The sequence below is a fragment of the Gadus morhua genome, chromosome 18 (genome assembly GCF_902167405.1).
Source record: "Gadus morhua chromosome 18, gadMor3.0, whole genome shotgun sequence".
Lineage (NCBI taxonomy): Eukaryota > Metazoa > Chordata > Actinopteri > Gadiformes > Gadidae > Gadus > Gadus morhua.
In genome coordinates, this window is record NC_044065.1 from 752,163 (window position 1) to 762,938 (window position 10,776).

Below are 10,776 nucleotides of genomic sequence, written 5' to 3' on the forward strand. Positions count from 1 at the left end.
GCACACACACAGACAGACACACACACGCACACAGACAGACACACACACACGCACACAGACAGACACACACACACACACACAAGCACACAGAGACACAAACACAGACAGACAAACACACACGCACAAACACAGACAGACACACACACGCACAAACACAGACAGACACACACACACAAGCACACAGAGACACACACACAGACAGACACACACACACGCACACAGACAGACACACACACACACACACACACACACAAACACAGACAGACACACACACACGCCCACACACAGGCACACACACACACACACAGACAGACACACACACACGCACACAGACAGACAGACAGACACACACACACGCACACACACAGGCACACACACGCACACACACACACAAGCACACAGAGACACAAACACAGACACAGACACACACACCGGACACACGCACGCAGACACACATACACACCCACAGACATAGGCACACAGACGCACGCACACATGGACACACACAGGCACACAAACACAAATACACGCACACAGTCAGACACACACAGGCACACAGACACACACACGCCACCTACATACACACAAACACACACAGGCACACAGACACACACACCCCACCTACATACACACACACGCACACAGACACACACACACAAACACACACACACCACTTCGTCTCTCCTTCCCCAGCCAGGGAATCAGTTCAAGATGGTTAGTGCTGATTTTTGGCTGGGCTGGATTCTCAAAGCAGTGTTTTTGTGGGGGGGGGGGGCATACGTGTGTGCGTGTATGTGTATGTGTATGTGTGTGTGTGTGTGTGTGTGTGAGTGTGTGTGTGTCGAGAGTGAGTGAGAGGTGGGGCGGGGGGGGGGGGGGGGGTAATGCTGACATGCAGGCTTATGTTTGGCAGAGTGTGTGTGTGCAGTGTGTGTGTGTGCAGTGTGTGTGTGTGCAGTGCGTGTGTGTGCAGTGCGTGTGTGTGCAGTGTGTGTGTGTGCAGTGTGTGTGCAGTGTGTGCAGTGTGTGTGTGTGCAGTGTGTGTGTGTGTGTGTGTGTGTGCAGTGCGTGTGTGTGTGTGCAGTGTGTGTGTGTGTGTGTGCAGTGTGGTGTGTTGTGTGTGGTGTGTTTTCTCCATCAACATCATGGAGTGTGTACACAGGCTAAGAGAGGGGCTGGCTCTCTTTCTCCAGACCAGGAGATGCTCCCAAGATGCCGCGGCGTCTTACCCTGCGGCGAAACGTCTTTCAGAAAGAAACCTGGCGCCCTCCCCCCCCGGCGTCGCTGGCCTCTGAGTGTAGGGCCGAGGGTAAAGACGCGTGTGTGCGCGCGTGTGTGTGTGTGTCACTGTGAGGGCATAGGCGTGTGTGTGTGTGTGTGTGTGTGCGTGGCGTGCGTGCGTGCGTGCGTGTGTGTGCACATGTGTGTTTGTGTGTCACTGTGAGGGCACAGGCAGGGCATTCACAGGAAGTCAGTGAGTCAACTAAAGGCAGAAAGGTCTTATCTGGCCCAGAGAAGCGTTGTAGGAAGTCAGTGATTACCGAGCAGGCAGATAAAGAAGGGAAAGACAAACGCCACGGGCTCCTGCCCCCTAATCTCTTCCTTTCATAAAACGACCACAGCCGCAAACTAGGAGTACGTAGCAGGAATTTGAGCGATTTAAAACGAGACTCAAAGCGGCATCGCTAACCCAACCCTGGCTCCCTCAAACTAGCACAGCCTCAAGCCAGCATCTAGAAGCTAACATTTTTAAACCTAGTTCAAAGATCTGGTATTTTGGTGTCTTAAAGATAGTACACTTAAACCTAGTTCAAAGATCTGGTATTTTGGTGTCTTAAAGATAGTACACTTAAACCTATTTCAAAGATCTGGTATTTTGGTGTCTTAAAAATAGTACACTTAAACCTAGTTCAAAGATCTGGTATTTTGGTGTCTTAAAGATAGTACACTTAAACCTAGTTCAAAGATCTGGTATTTTGGTGTCTTAAAGATAGTACACTTAAACCTATTTCAAAGATCTGGTATTTTGGTGTCTTAAAGATAGTACACTTAAACCTAGTTCTTCCTTAGAAACTAGCTAAGCCTCCAGCGAGCATCTAGCATCAACCGTCTGGCAGACTGGAGAGCTTGCAGGATGGAATCTGGTCGTATAAAATTGTTCCGGTAAAATAAAAAAATCAGGAAAACGACACAGCTTGAAAGATCTAGTAGGCTTCACATTTTATACGATAGAGTAGATGTAGTCATGGGGAAAATATTGACATTTATATCCATGCGAAGCCAAGCGCCTGAGACCCTCCAGTAATCTGGAGCGTTGCTGCACACACTTCGGAATAGTGCGCCCTAGTGTTGAGGACTAAACACACGGGGCCATAAAGCCGGCCCACGTATTCATATGATGTCGTATAATGGAGCGGGAGAAGAACTTGCTCACCTTGTAAATGATGACCACTAAGAATCGCTCTGAAAACCATTTCAATTCCTCAGATGGTGACGGCTTACTGCCTTTTTCTTTTTATTAGTTGTACTTGGAAATGTTTCTGCTGGATATGGTGGTGAACCGTAATATTATTGCATGGATATATACTCAGGCTATAAATCCATTGAAGAACAACATAATATATAATCATATAATAACATGGAGGCATAATAAAAGGTGAACTATGGTTTGTTAAACTGAGAAGATGCTGAATATTTAGCAAACATAAGAATGAGAGCAAGAGATGATTAGTCCTGAGTTATCTGGGGTTAAAGCTCTTATTCTCCCAGGGAGGAATCCTTTATTTATAACCCTTCTTGAGAAGAGAAGCCAACATTAATTCTCAAGGTGTATGTTATTTGTGCGGAAGCAGAGATGTTTATCTACCATTCGTTACGTTATTCCACAATGAAACTCCATACGGATAATGAATCTTGTTTTAAATGTTTTGTAATACGGTGAAACAATAAAGAATGGAACGTCAACAGAGTCTAGAACAGCCTTCAGCCGGCCAGCCAAGCCGTTCATTTTGCTGAACTCTGTTTAGTTTGATGCAGAGCCATTTCCACTTTTTCTCCCAAATATTTGGTCTTATCTGTGAAGCAAATGATTCTCTATTTACTCAGTAATCATTTGTATGTAGGAATCCCACAGTACTTATTGTCTGTAAAATGTGTTTGTGCCAGTGTGTGTGTGTGTGTGTGTGTGTGTGTGTGTGTGTGTGTGTGTGTGTGTGTGTGTGTGTGTGTGTGTGTGTGTGTGTGTGTGTGTGTATGTGTGTGTGTGTGTGTGAAAATGTTGGACCCTCTGCGATGTTGTCATGAGGGCAGCGAAGGTTTCTGTTGGCACGACGACTTTGGCTTCAGGTCCGAGCCAGAGAAACCAAACACTCCCCTCCCCTCCTCCTCTCTCCTCTCCCCTCCCCTCCTCCTCTCCCCTCCCCTCTCTTCCTCGCCTCTCCTATCCTCATCTCTCCTCCTCCTCCTCTCCCTCTCCTCCTCTCTCCTCTCCTTCTCCTCCTCTCTCCTCTCCCCTCCCTCTCCTCCCCTCTCCTCTCCTCCCCTCTCCTATCCTCATCTCTCCTCCCCTCCCCTCCTCTTCTCCCCTCCCCCCCTCTCCTCTCCACCCCCCCCCCTCTCCTCTCCTCCCCTCCTCTCCTCCCCTCTCCTCTCTTCCCCTCCCCTCTCCTCCCCTCTCCTCTCTTCCCCTCCTCTCCTCCCCTCCTCTCCTCTCCTCTCCTCCCCTCCCCTCTCCTCCCCTCCTCCCCTCTCCCCTCCTCTCTTCCCCTCCTCTCTCCTCTCTTCCCCTCTCCTATCGTCCTCTCTCCTCTCCTTTCCTCTCAGGTCTGTCCTGAGTCTCTCCTGAGTCTGTCCTGAGTGGGGGGGCTTGAAGCCTGGATTCCGGCGGTATTTCAGCCAGTCCTACACATTCGAGAGAACATTGACTCAACATCTTCTTCCGAGCGAGTACAGAGCTGACAGGCCACGCATAACTCAAACACGATAACTCTTTGTACATTAGAACCAGATTGAAATAAAAGCCAAATGTCATAAAAAGAAAATCAAATGACAAATCTCCAGCGAGGACCAGTGAGTTGTGGAGGGCTGGTACCCCCCCCCCCCCCCATATCCCACATGACAACCGACCCGTTCCGGAATATCTGCACAAACAATCATCGGGCAAATGAGGGGCTCCTCTGGCTGAGGTCGTGAAGCGCCTCCATGTGTTCTGAGACTCTGTGTTCACGTCTGCAGCTGCAGCAGATCCACGGAGCAGACGAACACCTGCTAAGGTCTTTGGGCAGCCGGGCCTCGGTGCACACAAACAGCCGTAACCTTCAGGGGATCCACCGCCGCGCAGAGCGCTGACGCACGCAGGCCCCGTGTGGGGCGGCGGGCTGGTGGAGGACGGGAGGGGCCGGCGGCCCGGAGCGAAGACCCCTCCTGCTGCTGCTCCTCACCCAGAGGAGGCCGAGACCGGAGGCCGAGACCGGAGGCCGAGACCAAGACCGGAGGCCGAGACCGAGACCGGAGGCCGAGTCCGAGACCGAGACCGGAGGCCGAGACCGGAGGCCGAGACCGGAGGCCGAGACCGGAGGCCGAGACCGAGACCGGAGGCAGAGACCGGAGGCCGAGACCGGAGGCAGAGACCGAGACCGCAGGCCGAGACCGAGACCGGAGGCCGAGGCCGAGGCCGAGACCGAGACCGGAGGCCGAGACCGGAGGCCGAGACCGAGACCGGAGGCAGAGACCGGAGGCCGAGACCGGAGGCAGAGACCGAGACCGGAGACCGAGACCGAGACCGGAGGCCGAGACCGAGACCGGAGACCGAGACCGGAGGCCGAGACCGAGACCGGAGAACGAGACCGGATGCCGAGACAGAGAGAATTGCCGCACGCACGCACACACAAACACACACACACACACACACGCACACACACCATGAAGCACACACACACACACACACGCACATGCACACACACACACCATGAAGCACACACACTCACACACACACACACACACACAAACAAAGGAAGTAGCGACCATTCGTCTGCCAAGTTAAGGGCCCTTAGTTTTGTGCAAATAAGGAAAAGTAAATGATCACGGAAAGGGGAGGGGGTAGTGTATGGCGGGGGGGCAGGGGGGGTAGGAGGGTCTACGGGGGGTGAGGGGGGGTAGGGGAGTGTATGGTGGGGGGGAAGGGGGGGGAAGGGGAGTCTACGGGGGGTGAGGGGGGGTAGGGTGGGTAGGGGAGTCTACGGGGGGTGAGGGGGAGGTTGACGGGGGGACAGAGCGATGGGAAGAAGGAAAAAAGCAGGAGATAAAGAACACGATAGGAAGGGGAAAAGGGCAATTTCAGCTGAAAATATTAACGTAATCAGGGCTAATTAGAAGGTTTGGCATTCCTCCGGCCCACTGCTCAGTCTGCAGCCTGGAGAATAGGTAGGGCCGTTTGTGTGTGTCTCTGTGTGTGTCTGTGTGTGTATGTGTGCTTCCTGACGTGTGTTTGCGTGCTTGTAAGAGGCAGAGAGAAGGCAACTACCTAGGAATGTGTGCGTGTGCCTGTACGTGTACGTATTTTGTGTTTGTGTTGCATGGTGTGTGCGTGTGTGCTTCAAGAGTGACTGTGTTTGTATGTGTGTGTTTTTCATGGCGTGTATGTGTGTGTGTGTGTTTGTGTGTGTGTGTGTGGTGAATGTGTGTGTGTGTGTGTGTGCTTCATGGCGTTGATGTGTGTGTGTGTGTGTGTGTGTGTGTGTGTGTGTGTGTGTGTGTGTGTGTGTGTGTGTGTGTGTGTGTGTGTGTGTGTGTGTGTGTGTGTGTGTGTGTGTGTGTGTGTGTGTGGTGTTTCATGGTGTGTTTGTGTGCTTGGCCCTTATTTACACTAGGATATAATGAGCCTGTTAATCGAGGTGAGATCTAGGTTATACATTATATACACTATACTACACACAAGAATAACGATGATAAGAATAACGATAACCATAACGAGGTCTGGGGGACCGAGACCTGAGGGGGAGGGGTGGGGGGGGGGGGGGGGGGGGGAGGGGGGGGGGTGGGGTCGTACACAGAGCCTGATTCGGAATGCGTGTAATTGTTGTGTTTCAATCAGTCAACGCGCGGTGTGTCGGCTGAGCTGACAAACGGGCCGCGTTCCAGTCGACGGCCGACACGCTCCGCAGAACCTCGTTCCGTTGCCGCGGCGACCGTGCCCGTTCCAATTCAGCGCAGGAGAGCGACGCTGATTTACTGGGCGGGGAGAGCTGTCAGCTGGTTAGCAAGCGTGTGTGCGTGTGTGTGTGTGTGTGTGTGTGTGTGTGTGTGTGTGTGTGTGTGTGTGTGTGTGTGTGTGTGTGTGTGTGTGTGTGTGTGTGTGTGTGTGTGTGCGTGCGTGCGTGCGTATTTATGTGTCGCCCCACCTCTTCGTGACCAAGTGTTTGTGTGCCTCTACTCCACCAGCGAAAGTTTATTTCTGTCTGCTCTCGTTAGCAAAACTTTCCTTAAGATCTCCCCAGAGATGTGCGTGTGCGTGTGTGTGTGCTACAATCAGAAACTCCGATACACTCTGTTCATTCAAAAGTCAACTTAAAACCTATCTCTTCAGGACCACCTACAACATCTGAAAAATCATCCTCCGCCAACTTCCACCCCCTCTCTCTCTCTTAATTTGTTGTCTTTTGTTGTGGTGTTGTTGTTGTTGTTTTTTCCTTTTGTTTGAATGTCTGTGCTGTCTGTGTGCATTCCTTTTTGTGTAAAACGTCTTCGAATAGGATTTAGAAAAGCTCTTTATAAACCGGATACAATATTATTATTATTAAAAGTTAAAACGTGATATGCACTTTGACAACGATATAAAAGATGCCTTATATGCACGCGCACAATTGGACACAAACGACACAAACGACACACACACACACACACACACACACACACACACACACACACACACACACACACACACACACACACACAGTCAAATGCGCAAGCCCACACACCTATGGGCCGTAACTATGGGCTCTTTCTGTTAACTATGCGCTGTTGTTCAGAGCCGATGGCTTACTCCGTCGGGAGGAAGGTAGATCAGCAGGCCTGAATGTAGTAACGCAGCGCCGCCTTGTGGTGAGCGCGTGTGAAGACGTTTCATGGTGGTCAGGAGGGGAGAGGGGGTTTAATCACCTCGTTGTAACCACGACAACATGCTGCAGAATCACTCACTGCTCCATGTCGGGTCTCTGTCGTCAACCACCGGTTGGGTTTCTTGTTGAAGTGTGTGTGTGTGTGTGTGTGTGTGTGTGTGTGTGTGTGTGTGTGTGTGTGTGTGTGTGTGTGTGTGTGTGTGTGTGTGTGTGTGTGTGTGTGTGTGTGTGTGTGTGTGTGTGTGATTTGTGGGAAGAGGGGGGGGGGGGTCGGAGTTTCGCAACGCAAAGCTAAAGATGACGTAGCTCTCGGTGCTCGGATCACTGGCTCTCTGACGAGGTCCTGCTCTCCGCTGATTGGAGACAGATGTCGGACACGCAGGAAGGGGACCACCTGACATCCGTGAGAGTGACCTGCTCCGTCACTCTCACGGAGCAGGTCAGTAAAGTGATCCAATATTTCACGGTGTGTAACACAGTCACAGGGATTGCGCAATCTGAGAGGTTTCGCACTTTGACGCTCTAATTGAACAAGAAATACGCAAATTCAGCGATTATTATTCAAGTTATTCCAAATGTTAGTATTATTTCAAATTATTGAAATGATTGAAATCGTATGTGAACGAAATTTATAGTACAGTAGATAAGTATGCAAACACATCTATTACAATTTATTTTATCAGAGTTTATTTTCACAATGACAGGTGAAGCCTCCCTGACCACACGTCCCTGAAGCCTCCGTCAAAATAATATACATGGTGATAGTAGTGAATGAGGGCAACGAGAAGTCGTGGATATATTTAATCCCCGGCGAACTTTTCCTTCCATTAAACGGAGATTGGAAGTAGCGTTTAGTCTGATGCAGAACCGTTACACGACAGGAGATGGCGCCACCCGGTGAGAAGCCTTCTGGACAAACGACACATCGTTTGCATTCATCGAGGATTGACACGGAAATCCCTTTAATACAGCGCTAAGTAGGCCTATAAACGAATACATAAATGTGGGTGTTTTCATCAGCGTATGTGAATCCCGGGAGAGAAGCTGAGACTTTGATCACAATTATTTACATAGGCCTAGTGTTTAATAATGAGATATTTGTATTGATATATTATCTATTGATATGGATGAAATAGATAAAAGAAACCGTTCTATTACTGTATGAAATAGATCATCTTGTTGTGCTCTGTGTACACTCTACGTGTAAACACGTTTGCATATTTACATTTCAATTCACACGCTTTGTACACAAATAATTTACACGCGACTTTTCACGTGCTTTTTATGGCTGGTTACTCATGAACTTTGGTGAACCGAATGCACACGCATAAGCAGTTAAGGATCCCTTTGGCCTTCCAAACTATCTCTCACACACACACACACACACACACACACACACACACACACACACACACACACACACACACACACACACACACACCCTATATACCTGCTACTTCTTGATAGATAGATATATGCTTTATACTTTAGTTTATATGTAGCAATGTACATTCTCTTTATACTCACAACGTTAGTTAAAGGCCTAGGCCTGATAAAATATCATAATTGTATTTTCCAAACAGCCAGCAAAGGAAATTAAAACAGCGATGATGGATTAGATATAGAAAAAATACGGCTATATTAGATACATTAGAACAAAAGTGGTTCTTTTGGATTAACTAAGATTCGATAAATGAGAAGGAAACGCATCTACCTGTGGAGGCTGCATCAAGGTCCTTCAGTCTCTTCTTCCCTTCAGGTTGAGGCAGGCTGGTACATTCTGGGCATACTCAGGATTACCTCCGGACATTTTGACAGCATTCGTGTCAATGCGAGAGACAGTCATTGATTTGACGTTGTGGAGAAAACTGGGCATTTTAAACAGCAAAAAGAGTTAAGCAGAAGAGAGGAGGGGAGGGAGACAGAAGAAGGGAATGACAGAGGGGGCGAGGCAGGGACGTCACTAGGATTTAGATGCTGGGGGGGCTTAGCCCCTAGCAGTGTCTGAAGTGCCAATTTATTTTCATCACATCTTTAAAGTGGTTCTTTAATTCATCATTTATTACAGTAGAAAGTACAACAGAGCATCTATCAGGGCCGGTTTTCTGGCTCACTCTCTTTTCTTTACTTGCCTGAAAACCTCCTGCTTCCCTCTCCTGAGTCTTCAGGATGTCCTCCTTTTTAAAAATATAAATAAGGTAAACAAATGTAAGAGTTGGTAAGACTTAAGTGTCATGGTCCTCCCCTGGTTCTCCCGTTCACCTGCCTGCCACCCTGACCTCCCCTAATCAACCCTACCACCTCCACCTGTGCTCCCTCTATATCAACCCTCTCTCTCCACTCAGTCTCTGCCAGATCGTCTCTCGTTCTCACAGAGCTTTCCCGTAACTCCTGAACTGTCTACAACAATGATCCTGCGTGTTGTCGACCCCTCGCCTGTCTGACCACCCGCCTGTCGTCAGGTCCCTCCCTCGCCTGCCTGTCTGTCTGCCCTCCCGCTGCCGACTCTTTGCTCTCTGCCTGCCCGATCCTGCACCGAATGAAACCCTTGAAGCTGTCCTCAACTGTCGTCTGTCCGTGCACTTGGGTTCTGCCTAACCCCCCCGTTACATTAAGTCTACATATTGGGGTGAGTTCCGCGAAATAGGTTAGAAAATGTATCCATTCAACTCATATTCTGGCTTATTATGTTAAGTGCATGCATGTTACAATTTACATGACAAAAAATAAAAATAAAAAATTGTAGGGGGGGCTTTTGAACGTCTTGTGGGGGCTTAGCCCCCCCACAATAGGCCTAACGACATCCCTGGGGGGAGGGAGACGGGGAGGGGCGGCTGCACGGCGCTGACGGCTGTGGACATTGACCCTGGGGACGGAGCGGCTCTGGTGGTGGTAGGGTTATATTTGGCATCGGTACAACCAGGGCAAACGTCTGTGCAAATGATTGAATGGATTGGTGATATGTTTGATCATTAACATTTGGTTTGGTAAATAAATCAGAGCTCCACAGGGAATGAATGCAGCCAGAGTCATAAAGACATTAAACCGGTTGACGTGAATTGGTTTGGGTGGTGCAAATGACCTCGGCATTCTGTGATCATTGTTTTTTTATGTTTATCATCTTAGACTTTCGGGAAACTGAAAAGTGTGATGGGAAACTCGGGTAGATCATTAAGTGTTCTTGTAAAACGTCAGAAAATGTTCCCTATTTCCTTATTCAGCACCTGGCTGACAAGGGCACAAGGTTTGTCATCACTTATTTTTATTTGTTGTTTAATGTTAGGTTGTATTGTGGTCTTTCTAATAGTTTTACTGAGTTTATTTGATTGTGTTAAGGCGAACTAGGCTGCTACATTAGTTCAATGCGGTCAGTCTGGGAGGGTTATATACTATGTAAAATATGATTGCTGGTATGAAGAAATGCAGCATTTTTGTTTTACAGTGACTGCAATATAGATGTTCAAACTAACAAATGTGACAAAGTGTTAAATATGTTTAGCTATTGTACTCTATCAGAGGTGGTTACCAACCTTACGGGTTAAAACTTTAATGTGATTTTCCTTGATTGCAATATAAATTGTGATTTATCTTCATTGAGATGTTAATGTATGATTTTAGCTGTAGAATATTGTACGGCAATAGTACATTTAGCCTCAGAATG